Source organism: Hevea brasiliensis, chromosome 10 (genome assembly GCF_030052815.1).
Source record: "Hevea brasiliensis isolate MT/VB/25A 57/8 chromosome 10, ASM3005281v1, whole genome shotgun sequence".
Taxonomy (NCBI): Eukaryota; Viridiplantae; Streptophyta; class Magnoliopsida; order Malpighiales; family Euphorbiaceae; genus Hevea; species Hevea brasiliensis.
In genome coordinates this window covers 88,940,652-88,962,024 of record NC_079502.1, presented here as the reverse complement: position 1 = coordinate 88,962,024, position 21,373 = coordinate 88,940,652, and positions in this window count along the sequence as shown.

Here is a 21,373-nt window from a genome sequence, read left to right as displayed (position 1 = left end):
GCCATCATTAATATTAAGTATTATTATTATTATAGAAATTTCCTGCAAAATTTTGAATCTTGATTGTTTGCTGAGACTTTCTTTTTTCTTATATTTTTCTTAAGCTTCTTTGTTGGGTGCCTCATGCATCTTTTTTTTTAATCCTATCAATTACAATTAACATTTTTTTTTATATATTTGCCCGCATCCCGGGAGAGATTGATGGCAGTATCGTTTGAACTCAGGAAATTTAAATTTTATTAAATTTAATAAAATAAATAAAATTTAAAACTAGGGAATTTAATTCCCTTAATTTTTATATAATTTTTTATCGTAAGCAATTAAATTCATAGATTTTTCAATAAATTTTTACGTATAAAAAAATCCATAGATTTTATGAGTACTTTCATAATAAAATAATTGTCTAAAAAATTCTTCAATAATTAAATAACGAATTTTACAAAGTGTTTCATTGGGATAAATAATTTATAAGAAAAAAATTTAATTGAATTTTATAAAATTATGTTTGATTTTTATTTCTTTTAAATTGAAAAATTTTTTAAGTTAAAAAAAGAAATCGAATTCTTTCCTTCTAAATATGAGAATTATTATTATTATTATTATTATTATTATTATTATTATTATTATTATTATTATTATTATTTAAGTGATAGCAAAGTTAAGTTGAAAATCCGTCCGGCCATTGAATAGTAAAGATAGAAGATTAAGAATTTAAAATTTAATTGAAATTAATCAAAATTTAATTAATATTCTATTAAATATAAATAATTATATATTATAAAATTAATAATCTCTTTTTTTTAATTAATTAATAATCTCTTAAAAGTAGTAATAATGTATTATAATTAATAATTTAAAAACATATAGTGTTTTTTAAAAAATATTTTAATGTATATTAATATAATATAATTTAAAATAATAAAATAAATAATTTTGATATATATATATATTTGAAGAGAGGGTTTGCACACATAAAGATAGTGTAGTTTAAATGGTAACAGTATTAATTATGCATTAGAAGGTTTAAGGTGCAAACCCTCTTATATATATATTTCTAGTAAAGATCTTTCATCGGTTACTTTCAAGTTTAAAAAATTCGGGTTTACGTCCAAACTGAATCGACTGTTGATTTTTTTTTAATTAAAATCCGATTATGAATTAACAAGTACAAATAATTATCAATCAAATGTGTTTAAAAAAAAAAATCTATCAATTACGTAAAAAATTATTTGATTTTAAGGATATATTAGTGATATAGTATGGATAGAAATCCAATTCAAATAGAAAGGGATTCAGATTTTCAAATCTGGAACAAATAAAAATATAAAGTGTTCAACCAGGACATGATATATTTGGATAGAACATAAGATGTTCGGTCGGGATGTAATATGTTTAGAACATAAGGTGCTCAGTCAAGATGTAATATGTTCGGATAAACCATGAGGTGTTTGAACAAGAAGTTAGGAGTTCGTATGAAATGCAGGATGCTTGGACAAAGTAGAGTATTCGGTTAGAAGTTGGAATTATGCTGATAGGATGTGCTAGGTTCTCACCGAGAATTCCGCTACACTGTTAGTAACGTTTTTGCAATATATGAAAGAAAATAATTGGATGTGAGTTGACAAATCCCGAGTAGGGTGGAAAAAACATCATACTCTACCCTATAAAAATGGCTCATGACATTAGTTAAGTTACACAATTTTATTCTATTATTACTTTTCAGTGTTTGCTCTTTCTTTGACATTCACTAACTTCATCATCGAAGTGGCCCCAGTTAGGCCACCGACCTCACCTCCTTTTTGTTATAGGCAATACATAGATTGCTCACTGACCCTAGAATCGCAGATTACATCAATTAGCATTACAAAAATTAATTTAATGATCTTCTCTAAACTTTGTCTTTGGTTAGAAATCGTCAACATTCAACTCGAGAAACCCACAAGTTATTAATTTGTATAGTAGGTATGGAGCCAACACAACATAGGCATGAGGAATCAATCAATAACTGGGGAAGTTATTATGGTACATATATATCTCAAGTTATTAATTGCAATTAATGGATCCTTTTAGAAAGTCAAAACATCGCCATTATGGAATAATTCACTCCGGCCACTAGAAATAATCCAACCTCAAACAATTCTACCAGCATGTTAGGAGAGCACTATCACCTTGAAGAAATTCTTAAAAATTATGGACCATAATATAAAAAATTTGAAGAATTTAGTCAAATATATTGTTTTATTATGAACTATTTTTTATTATTTTATATTTAAATAATTATGAATACAAAATTCTTCAAAAAATTATAAATATAACAATTTTATAATATTTTATGAAGTATATCAATATTTAAATATAAAATAAATAATTATTAAATATAAAATTTAGATATAAGATTATTTTGTTAATAAAATAAAATTTTAGGGACTAAATAATGATTGATATTTGATGGTTTAATTTTTTTTTTTAAATCAAAGAATTAATAAGTTCTTGAAAAAGACTGTATTACAGAAAATTTATTTGATCATCTACAATAAAAATTATCAAATCATCTATGAATAGAGGATTTTAATTATTTATATTTATATTTTTTTTCTTATTAGAAAGTTATGCTATACGTGAAAGCTCACTTTATCTTATGCTAAAATATTTAACTAATAAATAGGAATGATTAGAATTTAAACTCTAATACTATATCAAGGAGCTAGTCGACCTAAAAATTTAAGTTTCTATCTCTACTAATACTGAAATACGTTAATGGACTGAAGGACCACTTATACTATCGGATTATTTTATTAATTTAATTTTAATTAAGATTTAAAATTAAAATTTTATATTCTTAAAATTAATTCTAGTATTGCTGACTTAAAGTTATCAATAATTTTTGAAGGATTCTTGCTTGATAGTTGTCGCACTGTAAGATGGTTTTTTTTTTGTCATCTTTTCGAAATTTTCTATGTAATTGTTATTTTCTAATCAGTCCTTTCTGCATGATTAGAACAATCAATTGGCTGTATACTTATGATTTGCAGTACTTATAACTTTATAATTTGATTGACCATTATTAAAATATTTATTACAGTTACACAATTACTATCAATAACAATTAACAAGTACGACCACTTCTTTTGACAATTCTTTTCATTTGAAAAATTCTTAAAGAAATGAAAATTAACATGTTTTAATAATCTCATACATAATAAAATATAGACAATTGATCCGATGGCGGAGTTAAAAAATTATTTTTGAAAGAGTCAATATTATTAATTTAATATATTATTTAATTATATTTATTTATTTTTATATATTTCATATTCATTATATATTTTAAAGGGTTAATATTGTATATTCAAAAATATCATAATAGAGTGTAATTAAGCTATAATTTTTTTAAGGGTGCTAATACTTTAGAAAATTTTTGAATATATAATAAAAAATAGATAATTTCAATATTTTACATTATTTATATCTTAATAAAATAATATTTTTTAGAGGCCAATTTTTAAAATAAAATAATTTTATCTAAAATAAATTAATTTTTTTTATAAATATATATATGTACACAGTGAAAATTTAAAAGAATTGGAAGGGCAAAGCTACCCGTAGTCCCATAATATGAGAGATATATCAATCGAAAAGCCACGTTGATTTACTTCATGTCATCAAAGACAAATTAGCTGAAATAAGGGAGAGTGAAAAACTTATATAGATTTGGTTTATTATATGTTTAATATAGAAATATGTAAATTTTATTTATTTTATTAGGCAAGAATTTCTCTTAATATGTACTTTTTTTAATAAGTAAAATTTTTTTTATTGATGTGTAAAATCCAGGAAAAATTTAGCCTATTTTATTCAACTAAAATACGGTTATTAGACCTTCCTAATACATCCAAGATAAAGTAAACTAAGTGAAAAATTTTGGAAAAGTGACTGGATACATGTATAGAACCAAAACCAACATCAACAACATGAAACAGGATGCTAAACTAATGGTCATCGGTCAAAACTAAGCAGCCCAAACCACGGGAAGACAGCAACAGTAGCGCGATTGCCATGCAGAAATCATAATATTGCTATAAAATCTTGACATCTTGAGAGACCCGATTTTGCCAAACAAATCTGCTGTAGAATTCCTTTTTTGAAAGACATGTTGGATAGAAACCAGAGGAAGGGCGTTTAAAGAGCAGGCAATTGCATTTGAGAAGGCATTCAGACTCCATGGAACAGAATCAAGGTTATTGTTAAATTCGGGAAAAGTGTTAGTCAAATTATAATTTAATTTATTTTAATTCGGACTTATATAAATAATCAGATTGATTTATACATCAAAATGACTAACCAAGTCAATGTTACAATCTAACCACTTATATTTACCCTTTCATTTTTATATTTTTCTAATGTGAGATTTATAATCTCAACACTATCCCCTCATGTGCAACCATATGGTTGTCACTTGACAGTTAGTTTATATTTTAACTCAATATGGGCCCAACTATACAGACTTATGGACAGCTGAAAACTATAACCCAAACTAGGCTCTGATACCATGTTAAACTTGGAGAGAGTGTTGGTCAAACTATAATTTAATTCATTTTAATTCGGACTTATATAAATAATTAGATTGCTTTATACATTAAAATAACTATTCAAGTCAATATTACAATATAACTACTTATATTTACCCTTTTATTTTTATATTTTCCCGATGTGGAATTTATAATCTCAACAGTTATGAACCCAAGCCTCTGCTAACTTTGAATCTTGATTGTTTGGTAAGACTTTCTTTTTTCTTATATTTTTCTTAAGCTTCTTTGTAGGGTTCGTCATGCATCTTTTTTAATCCTATCAATTACAACTTTCTTTTTTCTTTTCATATTTACCCTCATCCCCGGAGAGATTGATGGCAATATCGTTTGAATTGAAGAAATTTAAATTTTATAAAATTTAATAAAATCAATAAAGTTAAAATATAGGGAACTTAATTCCCTTAATTTGTATAATTTTTTTATGGTAGGCAATTAAATTCATAGATTTTCAATAAATTTTTCTTTATAACAAAATTCATAGATATTATGAGTAGTTTATTATAAAATAATTATTTAAAAAATTCCTCATTAACTAAATGAGGAATTTCACAAAGTCTTTTTTTTTTTTTGGAATAAATCATTTAAAAAAAAATTAATTGAATTCTTACGAAATTTTGCTTGAAGTTTATTTCTTTTAAAATAAAAAATTTTTTAAGTTAAAAAAATTGAATTCTTTTATTCCAAATATGAGAATTAACTAGAAAAATCAATTAAATTGAATTCTTATAAAATTTTACAATCCAAATAAAGAGAAAATAACATTTATGAGGTGAGATTTCAAAATAAGAAATTTAAGAAATTGTGATAGATGAGAGATTTTTAATAATTCATAGATTTTGTCGTCTTTTTTATTAGCAAAAAAGTAAATTTCAAATGAAATTTATGGCTTTTTTTTTTTTTTTAAATGCCTCATCTAATATCCTTCATTCCAAATTAACGTTGCTTACGTTTTTTGTCCTGAATTTTGCTATGCTAGTATGATACACTTTCGATGTTATATGTCATATGTAATCGTTCATGAAATTTAAGCTAAAAATGATGAATATTTGAAGTATGACTATGCCAACATATAAGTTTTTCCTTTTTTATATACTTGCGTGGATATAAGTTAGGAAAGATTATTATTTAATCCCTGCATTTTAATAAATTAACTACTTAGTTCCTTTATTTTAAAAATTCACTATTTAGTTTCCTTATTTTTAATCCGTTAAAATATTTAGTTCCTTCGTCAATTTTTTTTGTTAGTCAATGGATTTTAATGTTAGTTAAACTACTATTTAGTCCCTTAATTTTAGTAAAACTAATTAATTAGTCAATATATTTTGAAAAGTACTACTATTTTGTCCCTATAATTTGGTTCTATTGACTCTTTGGTCCCTCTCATTATTTTTTATACTTAAATTGTCCTGACCCTCTCCTCCTTATTTCTCTCTTTGCTATTATTAGCAAAATTTTTTATTAAATTAAAATTCAAGAAAAACTTAGTATTGACACGCCCAGCTGTACCTTGGTCAATAAAGTTCCCCAGTACACCCATCTATGGACATGACATGCTAAGTAAATAAACCAAGAGACAAACAAATCAAGACCAATTTGAAAGAAAAGCTACAAAATACATTCAAAAAACCAACAGCAATCTGAACCGAACAACTAAGGAAAGTAAAAATCGAGCACAAAACAAGTTTCAGACTAACTTCTCTCTCCCCTTATTTCTCCCCCTCTACACCTGCACCCCTCTTTCTATCATTCTCTCTCTATTTTTCATCTTTTGATAAAAAATGGTACAAGCAGTCTATGCAAAATGGTTAATCAATTCCCATAAATCTCCAAGTAATCAAGGTAATAATCCAGAAAAAATTGTTTGCAAATAAAGAAAACACAAAATGATACATAGGAAATTGAATAAAAATACTTAAACAATTTAAGAAAATGTAAATTCAAATTTAGTCTCCACACAACAAAATTTTCATTTTTATTAAGGAATATACTTTTCAAATTATTGTGTCTTTTAAAATATAAGGACAAACTAATTAGTTTTTACTAAAATAGAGAAACTAAAAAGTAGTTTGATTGGCATTAGAATCGATTAACTAACAACAAATTTGATGTAAGGACTAAAGAGTTTAATAGAAGCAAAATACATTGATTAAATAGTACATTTTTAAAAAATATAAGGACCAAATAATTAATTGAATCAAAATAGAGAGACTAAATAATAATTTTTCTATGAGTTACATCTTTTGTTGGCAAAAGAAGGGATAAAGAAAATGATTGTTGTACCGTGACTGTTAGTAGTATGCCCTAGAGCATATCATTTAGTATGTATCTTATCCATATTTTATAAATAAAAGGCATTTCCACTTTTCCATTTACATAATATATTTATATGTAATAGAAAAGGTCCATTGATATTTTGTTAGAAATTCTATTATTAAGTTGTTAAGAATATGAGTGACAGTATTTCTAGTACAAAGTATCATAAATAGGTTCACAATCGAGGATAATTCATAATAAGAACATGACTTATCCAGAAAGATTGTATTCATGTTTGTTCCCAAGTTATTTATATGAGATATAAATAAGATGGAATGGTGAGTCTCATGCCATATAACAAACATGATAGGCACTTATACATGATAAGTAGGCCGAACCAGTGACACTTATGACAAGCACATGGAGTTTATTCTTGTCAATGTATTGTCATAAATCATATCAGTGCATATAATCTTTAGACCTGAGATAGCACAGTTATCTTGTATATAGGTGGTTTGAGTTTGATACTGCTTTCATACTTGTACTATGTATGGGTATACGGGCATGTGTTGGCTCCTCCTAGTTATATATGGAGGTAGGTGTTGATCAAGATGGAATATGTTCCTCTAAGTAAATAGGGATAAAATCCTATGTTCATTCAATTATTCTTGATGTTTCAAGTTCCTGGCTAGGACAGATAGATTTAATCAGAAAAGAGTTTCTGATGAAAAAATCTTTTAATCAAGAACTGGAATTAAAAGAGAACATAATATTCATAGCAAATGGGGTTTGACATAAACCATGACTCCAGCTTGAGTTAGGATTTTGTAACTGAGAGATTCTAGTGCATGGTAACATATAATTATAGGTTCATTTAAGGTAAACCTTATTACTAATTAGGTGGCCATGGCATGATATGCTAGGTGTTAACCATAGTCTATGAGGTGCATAAAATGATTTAGAGCAATCATTTATGGTAAGAAAGAGTTCTGATGATATTAAGAGTTGATATCATGTCTCATTGCCAATTAGTGATGAGCCTAGTAAGTCACACACATACACAAGTAATCACCAAATTAAATATAATTTAATTAATTAATTAATTAAAGAGTTTAATTGATTAATTAAATAGGTTTGGTTTGCAATTAGATTGCAAAGTCTCTAGCATGACTTGAAACCAAATCTAGGTTATTGAATGTATAGTATAAGTTAAATTTATATTTAAAGTGTTTAAATATGAAATTAATTAATGAGAAATTAATTAATAAAGATTAATTAACTAATTAATTTATATTTGATATAAATTGATTAGAAGAAGAGAAATAATTATTTTGAGTTGAGAAATCAAAATTAAGACACAGGGGTATTTTGGTCATTTCACAGGATGACATGTGACACCATGAGATGGTGACACATGGAACTACACATAAGCTTGCCAAATGTTTTTTAATCATGTAAGATGATTAAAATTAAGATTAAATATAGGTTTGAAACTTGGCACAATGTGATTGGGTCAATTAAACCTAAAGCCAATCAGAAGGTGACATGTGGCAAGGGTTTTAAGTGGTGACCTAGCTATATAAGTGTTGTTATAAAAAAGAAAAATAACAACTAGCTGCTGCCTCCCATTTGTGCCGCCATCCTTGAAGCTCCCATTCTCTCTTCTTCTTCATCTCTCATCAATTCCAAGAGATTAGCAAACATTCTCTTGAATTAAAAATACTAAAAATTGTTTCTAGTGTCTTGTTTACATCTTTAATCTCTTAAAAGGCAAAACTTGATTTTCTAATTAATAGAAAAAGCTTTAGAAGCTGTTCAAGGGCTGCCATAGGTGATCTTGGTGTGGACAAGCTAGAGGAACAACGTCTGGTGTCCTAAAGACGCATCCCAAGGGTACAAATACGCTGTAGTGCATCAGGAGGTTAGTGTATTTGTTCTTGATTTAATCTAGGGTTCTAAAATTAATCTGATTAATTTTAAAATCTTAAATGGCAAATACAGATCCAAAAACATATTAAAAGAGTTTTAATATATTGTTTATCATTGAAATCAAATAGATAAAAATAAATCTTGCATGATGCATGTGACCCTAGGTGAAAATTTTTTAATTAAATGGTATAAACTTGTGTTTTCATACTTCTGCTCCTTCAATTGGTATCAGAGCGACTATATTTGTCATTTAGATCGTTGATTATATGATTTAATTATGTGGAATAATCATGAGATGATAGATCCATTGCTGGTTGCAAGAAAGGTGGCGGCTTGGGTGATGAACACCATCATTGGTGCGCCATCTTTGGCCTTCATGGGTGGCACAAGGTTTCGTTTTAAATTCTGCATTGTTGTATGATCTAAAGGCCTATCCTATGACTAATTAAAGTGTTTAATTAGTAGTTTTAATCACACAATTAAATTTTGATTCAAATCAGAATTTTAAAAATTGTTTGAATGTGATTCAAATCTGAATTTTAAAAGTTATTTGAATTTGATTCAAATATGAATTTTTAAAGTTGTTTGAATCATATTCAAATCTGAATTTTTAAAGTTGTTTGAATAATATTCAAGTCTGAATTTTTAAAAATGATTTGAATGTGATTCAAATCTAATTTTTAAAAATTGTTTGAATGTGATTCAAATCTGAATTTTTAAGGTTGTTTGAATGTGATTCAAATCTGAATTTTTAAATTTGTTAAAATCATATTCAAATCTGGATTTTTAAGTTGAATATGAGATATTCAATTTAATTTAAGTATGTATGTTTTATTTAATTGTTAAATAGTGATATGCATGATGGATGATCATGGACTATAAAAGACCAATGTGATTGGATTTATTTCTTTTATGTTTCTTTGAGATTGTAAATTAATTAATTTATTTTAATTTATTTTGGGCATGTATTATTAAGGTTGTAATAATTTTTGGGTTGTAATTTCATTTATTTAGTTCTTGTAAATTCGCCTTGGTATGCCAAGGATTACTTTGTAATAATGGATTGCAAGAAGATCAAGGAGGTCAAGAGCATTGGTGGGACCAGTGGGAGGAATTTAAGATCAAGTATTGATTATGTACTCCTTCAGCAACTCTTGTAAAATGAATGAATGAAATGCACCTAAGAATGCCCTGATTCAATTCTTGGTGGCTCAGAATTGAATCCCTTAGAAAGTCCATGATCATACCATATTTACTGTTTATCCATTAATGCATGAGATGTATAGGAATGTATGCAATTATATGATATATGCATGCTAAATGGATAATGTGCAGAGTGAGACCTTAATAGTAATTAGGATGACCATAAAATCTTTCAAACAAATGATTAAGTTGGAAATGTTATAATTAAAGTAATTATAACATGGGCCTTTCATTGGGGCAATTATTTTAAGAAATTTTAAATAGTTGCATAAGATGCAATTAATCTAAGAGATTTTCTTAAGAAAAATTATTAAGCATGAGATGTTGTAAATATGTAAATGGTTTGGTGGCCAATATTGGATGTAACTGAGGACATTAAAGTTATTTGCATAATTACGGGCTCAATGGAATCAACTTAACTAATGCAAGATAAGTCAATAATGGATGTACCTAAGATTTTGAGCATTGGGGGCAAGGTAAAGGATTGAACCTCACATGAGATGTGATGGGCAAGGAGTTGCTTACTTATAGTTTATTGTAATTCTAATAATGGATGTACCTGAGGATGATCAATAGAATTATAAGAATTCAATTACCCACAAGAAATCCATCCAACTAGGATTTCCGTTTTCTACTTTGGAAGTATAGGATTCGCTAAGTTAGTGGGATGACCAATTTGATTAAAAGACCATAATCATTTTGGTTAATTACATGATACCTTTACTAATTAATCTGATTATTTTCTGCAGTTAATTTTCTGATAATAATGAGCACAGAACAACCACCACCATCCAATATCCTTGCAAGTATACTTGATCACAATAGGTTGACAGGACCTAATATGTCTGATTGGCTAAGAAATTTGAAACTTGTCTTGAACCTTGAACATATAGGATATGTTCTAGACTCAAATGTTCCTGGTCCCTTACCTTTAGAGGCCACTCCAGAGGAACATGAAACTTTGGACAAGTGGAAGGAGCATGATATGAGAGCTAAGTGTTACATGTTTGCTTCTATGAGTAATGAGTTACAGAAGCAGCATGAAAACATGCAGAGTGCGAGTGAGATCCTCCTTCACCTACAAGAGTTGTATGGTGAGCACAGCAGGAATATTAGGTATGAGATATCTAGATAGCTGTTCCGCATGAGGATGTCTGAGGGACAAAATGTTGGGGATCATGTCCACAAGATGATTCGGCTGATTGAGCAGTTGGAACATCTTGACTTCAACATGGATTTCGAACTACAGATGGATTTGATCCTTTAGTCCCTTCCTGAGTCTTTTGGGAATTTTGTGACAAATTTCCATATGACTAAACAAGAATGCACCTTGGTTGGTTTACTCAACATGCTAGTTATTGCCCAAAAGAATATGTCGAGCAATAAAGGAAAAGAGGTAGCTTTGATTGCATCTTCTTCTACTGGAAATTCCAACAAGAAGAAGGGTAATAAGAAAAAGAAACCTTAGATTCCTGGTCCTTCCAAGAAAATAGCTAAAAAGAAAGGGAAGACTAAAGCTGATGGAGGCAAAGGAAAGTGTTTCCACTGCCAGAAGGATGGGCACTGGAAGAGGAACTGCCCAGAGGATCTTGCTTCTCTGAAGGACAAGAAGGATAGACCTTCGGAAGGTATGTCCATATCTTGTTATTTAGATTCTAATGATACTCATAGTTTATCTACAGCTTGGGTTTTAGATACTGGTGCCAGTTCTCACATTTCTAATTATATGCAGGAACTAGCAAATAGTAGCAGCTTGCGTTCTCGAGATGTTAGACTCTGAATTGGTGATGGCTCAACTGTTGAAGCTTTAGCCATAGGATCTAAATCTTTTTACATGTCTGGACATGTTTTGTGTTTGGATAATATTTATATGTACCTGATGCTTTTAAGAACATCATTTCTATATCTAGTTTGACTAGAAATGGCTATGAATTTTAGTTCACAGATGATGTTTGCAATATTTATTTTGGAAATAAATATGTAGGTTCGGGTTATATGAATGATGGTCTTTATTATTTGGATAATAAAGACAAATACAAAATGAATGCAAGTGATCTAAATGAATGCAATGCCATAGTGAAAACCAACTCAAGTTCAAAATATATTTGGCACTTAAGGTTATGTCATGCTGCAGAAGATAGGATTGCAAAACTGGAGAAATTGGGGATTCTATCCTCATTGGGCTCTGAGCCTACTCCAACTTGTGAATCTTGCCTTTAGGGCAAAATGACTAGATCACCCTTTGTTGGACAAGGGCTAAGAGCTAAAAATATTTTGGAGCTAATACATAGTGATGTATGTGGTCCATTTAAGGAAATGGCTAGAGGCAATTTTCATTACTTTATTACCTTTACTGATGATAAATCAAGGTTTGGGTATTTGTATTTGCTGAAATACAAACATGAATCCTTTGAAAAGTTCAAAGAATTTAAATCTGAAGTAGAAAATCAAACAGGAAAGAGTATTAAAGCTCTTCGATCAGATCGTGGAGGTGAATATTTGAGTACTGAATTTGATAAATATTTGAGAGAGCACGGCATTGTTTCCTAGCTGACTCCTCCACGAATGCAACTGTTGAATGGTGTATCAAAAAGGAGAAATCATTCCCTATTAGATATGGTAAGTAGTATGATGAGCTATACTGATATGCCAATCTCCTTTTGGGGATTTGCATTAGAATCAGCTTTATATATTCTGAATAGGATTCCATTAAAATTAGTTTCTTCCACACCTTATGAGATATGGCATGGAAGAAAACTAAGTCTTAAGCATGTTAAGATTTGGGGTTGTCCAGCTTAGAAAAAGGGTCGATTTGTTGGATATCCAAAAGATAGTTTTGGATATTATTTTTATTTGCCTACATCACAAAAGGTAGTGGTGAGTAGAGATGCCATATTTCTTGAACAACAGTTTGTTCAAGAAGGAGGCAAAGGAAGGCAAATAGAGTTAGAATTGGAGAATTCTGACCAACCAACAGATCAGATGGATATAGATCCATCTAGTCAACCTACACCCATTGATGAAACATCTATAGCTGTTCCTCGTAGAACAACCAGGGTAATCTCACCCACCAGTGAGATATGGTTTCCTTCATGAAGAAGAACAAGAGTTGTCTACTCATGAAGAAGTAGAACATGGAGATGATCCAGTTACCTATGAAGAAGCTATATCAGATATAGACTTTTCAAAATGGATTTATGCTATGAAATCCGAGATTGATTCTATGTATAAGAATCAAGTTTGGGATCTTGTTGATCCACCTGAAGGTATTGTACCTATAGGGAACAAATGGGTTTTCAAGAAGAAAATTGGTTCTGATGGAAAGGTAGAGACCTATAAGGCAAGGCTAGTAGCGAAAGGGTTTCACCAAAGGCAAGGAATCGACTATGAGGAGACTTTCTCGCCCGTTGCCATGCTTAAATCAATTAGGATTCTATTAGTAATAGTTGTATACTATGATTATGAGATTTGGCAGATGGATGTCAAAACAGCTTTTCTCAATGGATACATTGAAGAAAACATTTTCATGGAACAACCTAGGGTTTTCGAATCTCAAGATGGTTCCAAGGTATGCAAGCTAAAGCGATCCATTTATGGATTGAAACAAGCTTCGAGGAGTTGAAACATCCGTTTTGATGAAGCTATTAAATCATTTGGTTTTATCAAAAATCAGGATGAGCCATGTGTATATAAGAAGGTTAGTGACAGTGCTATCACTTTCCTTGTCTTATATGTGGATGACATACTGTTGATGGGTAATGACACAGGTATGTTGACAACTATAAAGGTATGGTTGTCAAATACATTCTCCATAAAAGACTTAGGGGAGGCAACCTATATTCTTGGGATTCGCATCTATAGAGATAGAGCGAAAAGAATAATTGGTTTATCCCAAAGTCTATACTTGGAAAAGGTGTTAAAGAGGTTTAACATGCTTGATTCCAAGAGAGGATTGTTACCAGTGAGACATGGTATCCACCTTTCAAAAGAGATGTCTTTAAAGACACCTGAAGAAAGAGATAAAATGGCCAGGATTCCATATGCTTCAGCTATTAGAAGTTTAATATATGCAATGTTGTGTACTAGGCCGGATATCGCATATACTGTTAGTTTGACTAGCAGGTATCAATCCAATCCAGGTTTGGAATACTGGATAGCGCTCAAGAATATCCTTAAATACTTGAGAAGAATTAAGGATTTATTCTTGATTTATGGAGGTGGAAACTTGCAATTGGATGGTTATACTGATTCTAATTTTCAATCAGATATCGATGATCGAAAGTCTACCTCTGGATATGTGTTCATTTGTAATGGAGGTGCAGTCAGTTGGAAGAGTTCCAAACAGAGCACGACTGTAGATTCCACTATCGAGCCTGAGTATATTGCTACATCAGATGCTGCAAAGGAAGCTATTTGGATAAAGAAGTTCGTGACAGAACTTACAGTAGTTCCTTCCATTGAGTCAGTAGTTCCACTTTACTGTGACAACAATGGAGCAGTCATACAGGCTAAGGAACCCCGGTCTCATCAGAAATCCAAACACATAGAAAGGCACTACCACATTATCAGAAAAATAGTTGGGTAAGGCGATACAGCCATGCAGAAAATATCATCAGCTGAAAATCCAGCTGATTCATTTACTAAGCCTTTGTCACAGACTCAGTTAGACCGACATCTTGAGAAGATGGGTCTAAGATATTGTAATGAATGGCTCTAGTGCTGGTGGGAGATTATTAGTAATATGCCCTAGAGCATATCATTTAGTATGTATCTTGTACATCTTTTATTAATAAAAGACATTTCCACTTTTCCATTTACATAATATATTTATGTGTAACAGAAAAGGTCTGTAACACCCCTATTTGTATAGCCTGGTATATTTCACTATTCTAGTGACCGGAGTCGGTTCAGACAATTGAGGGGATTAGAGTCACACTTAGGACAACTAGAAAAGTCATAAATACAAATAATTAGTAATTGCCAATTAGTTAAGTATAAGTAAGAAAAACAGAACATAAGAGGTTAAACGAGCCGAGAGTTACAGTGATGGGTGATCTTCTCGGGAACGACTGCGAAGTCATTTTAAACTCAAATTTCGAACCGTAAAATGTGACGCTGCGGTCCTTAGGACCATTATAAACACAGTGGAAAAGAGAAAATCACGAAAAAGAACTGTTAAGCCAGTCAAATAATTAGGTCAGGGAGCCGAAAGAAATATTGAATTATTCGCAAACCGGGATGAACTGGCGAGGGGCAATTTGGTCAATTGACCCCGAGAGCTGACTCCTGACCCAACTGTCAAATAAAATCGGAGAAAAGAAAATTTCTGAATCGAGAATTAAATTAAAGAACTAATAGAAAAAAAAAAGAAAATGAAAAAGGTGTAGGGAGATGACATCATGCATGACATCATGCATGATGCCATAAATATTATAATTAATATTTAATTAATTAGATTTTTTTTGGGGTCTTCCATAAGCTAAAATAGATAAAAGAAAAGAAAAGAAAAAAATAAATAAATCCATCTTCCTTGCCCAAACTTGCCGCCTCACTCTCTCCCTTATTTCTCCATGGGAATTCTTCCATTAAAGCTTGTCTTCAAGCTTTGAAACCCTTACCAAATCCCAACTTTTTCCATAATCACTTCATAAAACCTTATTCCCCTCCCTTGAGAAAGAAATTTAACAAGAAAGAAAGAAGAAAAGAGGAGAAAAATTGAAGATTGGGTATTAAAGTGGAGGTAAGTATATCAATTTGAAAGTTTGAGATTTGATTGTTGTGTTTTTAGTTTGAATTAGCTTGTAATATGCTTAAAATGAAAAAAAAAAAAAAACTTGTGAGGGACCATTACTGAAATTTCGGCCAGCTTGAAGGGGAGTATGATTTGCATAGTTTGATGGATTTGAATGAGTATATAAACCCCAATTAACTTAGTGATTATAGTTAAAAGCATTAAATGTAGTTAAATACAACAATTTACTAAGTTAGGGTTTTGGGACTTAGGGTTTATGAACCAAAAATGTAAGAAATGAGTAAATGGTGTCTTTGACCTATTGTGAAGTGAAAAATGGTCATTTATGACCAAATGAGTTGTGTTGGAATGATTGGAATTGAAGCTAAATTCGGAGGGAGTGTGGTCATGCTGCTGGCAGCATGACCAAGTCAACTTTGAAGGACCAAAAATGAAATTTTACAAGTCCAATGGATATGGGACCAATTGGGGATGAAAATAGACGTAAAATGACACAATTTTCATTTAGGAACCATGCCCAAAAAGTGACCAAAACCTAGTGAACAAATTGACCAAAGTTGGATAAGTGCAGGCTGCCCTGTACAAACTAACCAAATGAACAGTGTTTATTCATTTGGTCATAACTCGAGCTAGGAAGGTCCAAATGACCTGAAATTTTACCAGTGGTTAGATGAGATATAGACTTAAAAATTTTATGAAGAACATAAACCCAAATTCTGCCAGCAACCAAGTCATTTGGCCACCCCAAGTTGGTGACCCAAAACTGCCAGCACCAAAATTGCCCAGAAAATTTGGGTTGTTTCCAATCCGGCAGCCATGGTTCAAATGGCCATAACTTGAGCTACAAAATTCCAATTGGGGTGATTAAAAAATGAGAATAAACTTAAGACAATAATGAATATTTTCTATGAAGGAAGTTTTATCAAATTCTAACAGTAAAATTACCAATGAAACAGTGCAACTAGGAGCACCAAAACTGAAAATTTGACAATTTTGCCAAAAGGACTTAAGCTTTGAGAAAATGACCAAAACCAACAAATTTAATGACCAAAATGTGGTATGTGGGTGAAGTTGGAGTTCCCATACCTATTAAGCCTTAAAAATTCAATAATTTAACTTGAATAGTGTAGTGAATAGCAACCCGAAACACAAAAACTTCAAGAACGTCGAATTTAGCACATTAAAACTAGGTAAAAGTGAAGTTAAATTTATTTTTAGATTTATGCTAAGTTATGGTACTGAAACACTGTGAAACTGTGTGTTTCAGCTGAAAAAGACTTGGAAGCTCTGAGAGACTGAGTCAAGGCCTAATGGCGACTCATGTCAGGTCTGTACACAATAATTCTTGTTTAAATGTTTTATTCTCAAAAATTTGACTTCTGTGATTAATTATGTACTGTGTTGCCATTTTATAATCGCAAATATGACTTTGGAAATTGATCAGATTTCTCACAAATTATTTGAATAAATTGTTTTGAATTGATTTTGTGTTCACACTTAGCCTGACAGTATCACATTATTCCTTCTCCATTTATGGGGTTGAGATCGTTTATTTTCCTCCCTCTCTGGCTTGCCAGTTGAGGTTGAGATCGGATGAGTACTCATTAGCTAGCTAGCCAACTCCCTCATTGATTTCGATTAATGGGGTTGTAGATTGCTTTGTCGTGGTGTACAACACGGCATTGATTGGAAATTTTGTGTCATGGCTTAAGTTGTGTATGATTTTGGCAACACTATGTTTATTAAATTATTTGATTAAATTGTGTTATTATGAGTTTTGATAATTTGTGAAATGTGATTGAGAAATATTTAAATTGCCTTTCATCAATGAATGATTTATGTATTATATTTTAAATTTTTATTGTGCACCACTGAGTATTTTTATACTCAGCGATAGCTTATTTTGCTGTCGCAGATAAGAGCAAGGAAAAAGCAGCAGAGTGAGCTGCTATTGAATTTGGGCCTACACTGATCTTTTGTATGGGTATTATTTTATACCCTTGTAGTTAATTTTGATGTAAATATTATAACGCTTTATGTATCAATATAAAGTTGAGCAGTTGTAAAATAAATTGTAATAATATTATTTTTGGATTTTCTTCTGTAAATTAATATTTGTACTTGTGAATTTCATACTTTATGCATTGTGCATGAAGTTATTAAATATTTTGAGATCATAAATTTTGATTTGGATTGTGGAATTATTTCGAAGTGAATTGAATTGAGTTGATTTGAGATTAATTGAAGGTTGGGAGTTGAGAAAATTATTGGAAGTGTTTTTTTTTAGGTATTTGAAGAACTGTTTTCTTCAAATACAAACGGAACTCTGTCAAAATTTTTATAAAATTTGCGGCAAAATTTAAATGGACAAAAATTTTTACTAGTATTTAAACTTCGAATAAATAGTTTTTAATTCCTACCAAAATGCTCACCACTTCCAAAATGTAAGAAAATTGTTTTAAAATCCCTTGTAGGGTACTTAATGAGTTATCGGTAGGTAAAGTTCGGTAGTTCATTGAGTATTCTACGGGATCATGTTATGCCTTACAGAGGGGTAAGGTGTGACAAGGTCCATTGATATTTTGTTAGAAATTCTATTATTAAGTTATTAAGAATATGAGTGACAGTATTTCTAGTATAAAGTATCATAAATAGGTTCACAATCGAGGATACTTCATAATAAGGACATGACTTATCCAGAAAGATTGTATTCATGTTTGTTCCCAAGTTATTTATATGAGATATAATAAGATGGAATGGTGTGTCTCATGCCATATAACAAATATCATAGGCACTTATACATGATAAGTAGGCCGAACCAGTGACACTTATGACAAGCACATAGAGTTTACTCTTGTCAATGTATTGTCATAAATCATATCAGTGCATATAATCTTTAGACTTAAGATAGCACAGTTATCTTGTATATAGGTGGTTTGAGTTTGATACTGCTTTCATACTTGTACTATGTATGGGTATATGGGCATGTGTTGGCTCCTCCTAGTTAAATATGGAGGTAGGTGTTGATCAAGATGGAATCTGTTCCTCTAAGTAAATAGAGATAAAATCCTATGTTCATGTAACGTCCTCACCGTAGGTAGTCTGTACATTTTACTGTTCCGACGACTAATATCTATTTGGACAGTCAGGATATTTGGAACTACACTTAAACTATAGTGAGGAGGCATAAATTAATGAAATAAATATTAAAAAAATATAGGAAAAATTTTGAGAAATAAAATAAAATTTAGAGAATTTATTAATTGGTATAAATAATAAAAATAACCCGATGAGCACCAGGAATGGCATTTTGGTCATTTCACCGCTAGAGGTGAATTTTGACCTAAATGTCAAATTAAAATTAGAAAATAAAATAATTAACATAAATTAAATTTATGAATTTGAATTTGGAAAATGAGAAGAGAAAGAAGAAGAAAAGAAAAGAAAAGAAAAGAAAAGGAAAGAAAAGAAAGAAAGGAAATAGATTTATGGCATTTAAAAAAAAATAAAGTACAATAATTGTAGAATATATATAAGACACAAGAGACAAGAATTCACCAACCACAAGTCTTCTTCATCTTCCTAGATTTCCCAAGCTTTCTCCCCATAAAACCTTAACCTCCCTTCACAAAAAATACTCCCCACACCCTAAGGAAGCTTTAGATACCCATTTGAAGAAGAGAAATTGAAGTTTGCAAGTTGGGTCACAAGGTAAGTGCAAAAATACCACTCCTTCTCTTCTTTAAATCTTGTAAGAATGATGAGATGAGTGAGTATTCCATGAAAATGAAAACAAATAAAAAGGAATTGAAGAACCCTAATTTTGGCAGCCATGAATCTTGTGAGGTTTGCTGTTTTTAAATGATAAAAAATGGTTCCATAAGGATGTTTGAATAGTTGATATGATAAGAAGTGTAAAAGAGTTGAGTTTGTGTAAATTGGGTGATTGGAATTAAGGTTTACGTATATGATGTGGGGACATTATGTAAATTCTTGAAATTGACTTGGTTGAGTTGAGATTGATTCTTATAGAAGTGCCATACATGCTTATGTGGAGTTTGGAAGAAGGAGGAGATTGAAATTGGGAGTGTGAATTTTCTGCAGGTTGTGTTGTTGTTGAATCCAGTAGCTTTTTATTGCCATATCTCCCTTTGTGTCGCCCCAATTGGTATGAGGCTAATTGGAGGTGTTTTGGGACATCCAAACCTTCATTTTTCAAGAGGAAACCCTGCCCAAATTCTGTCAAAATAATAACTAATTCTCTACCTAAACCTGGATGACCAAACACTGCCAACCCAGAAAATGACCAAATGAACAGTACGTGTTCATTTGGTCATAACTCTCTCTATACTGGTCCAAATGACCTAAAATTTCATCAATGGAAAGCTTAGACATAGGGCTACACTTTTCATGAGGACTACCTGACCTAGTTTTGCTTTTAACTAAATCAAATTGTTAGCACAAGTTGAGTCACTAAAACTACCAACCTAGAAATTATCCAAAATACTGCTCCTTTGGTATGCTTGACCAGTTTTGGCAAAAATGCCATAACTTGGTCTCCAAAGCTGCAAATTGAGTGAAACTAGTGCCAAATGTTTTATAAGACATAGCACAAGAATTTTTATGTTTTGACCAAGCTCTAGAAACCATTGCATCCTAGGGAAAATATTAGCCAAAGTTAGGAATTGAAATTTGGAAAATATTAAGTTGAACCCAGAATGCCATTTGATACCCATGTGTTCATTTGGCCATAACTCCCACTAGGAAATTCCATTTGAGATGTGCCAATATGATCTGGAAACATGATACTTAGGGCTACAACATTGATTTAGACACCTTTGCCAAATTCTAAGTGTAAAGACCCTAAAAAGAGGGTCAAACATACTGCCCTGAAGTTGGTTATTGCCCTTATAGGACTGAGAGTCCAGGTTAATACACTTACTATAACTCACTATACCAAGCTTGAAAAATTATGAAATTGTACCTGGGAGTCCCTAAGACATAGAGGAACATATCCTGTGAAGGAACCTAAGTTTAAAAATGACCATAAAATGATAAAATGACTGGTCAAATTTTGTTGACTAGGAATTGTAAATTCTGGATAGCTTAGAGGCAAACGGACCAGTTATGGTATTTTGACCATAACTTGAGTTCTGTAACCCCAAATTCAGTGATTCAAAAACTGAAATTCAAGTTTAAATATAGAGGAGCAATTGTTATGAAGGAAGTGTGACTAAATTGACATCCTAACCTAGTTAAATTCCTAGATAAGAATAACACATCAACATAAACCTAAAGAAAGGTTCATGGGAAAAATGCTATATATGATAATTAAAATACTCATAAGGATAATTAAATATTAAAAATGATATGAAAATGTAAATTGGGACTATTGTCCTATTAATATGAAATTAATGTTACCAATGAACAGTACCAGAAAATAGTAACAGTGAATAGTGCTAAAATAATTAAAAATGTTTAATTACCCATAGTATACCTAGACTTATTTATTTAGTTTGGATAAATTGGTATATCAATTAGGGACCACAGATAGCAGTACTGCTTACAGAGCAAATCATGAACTGACATTATATGTCTGGTATGATTGTTCTACAGGCTATATACCTACTTCATCGATGAGGTCTCG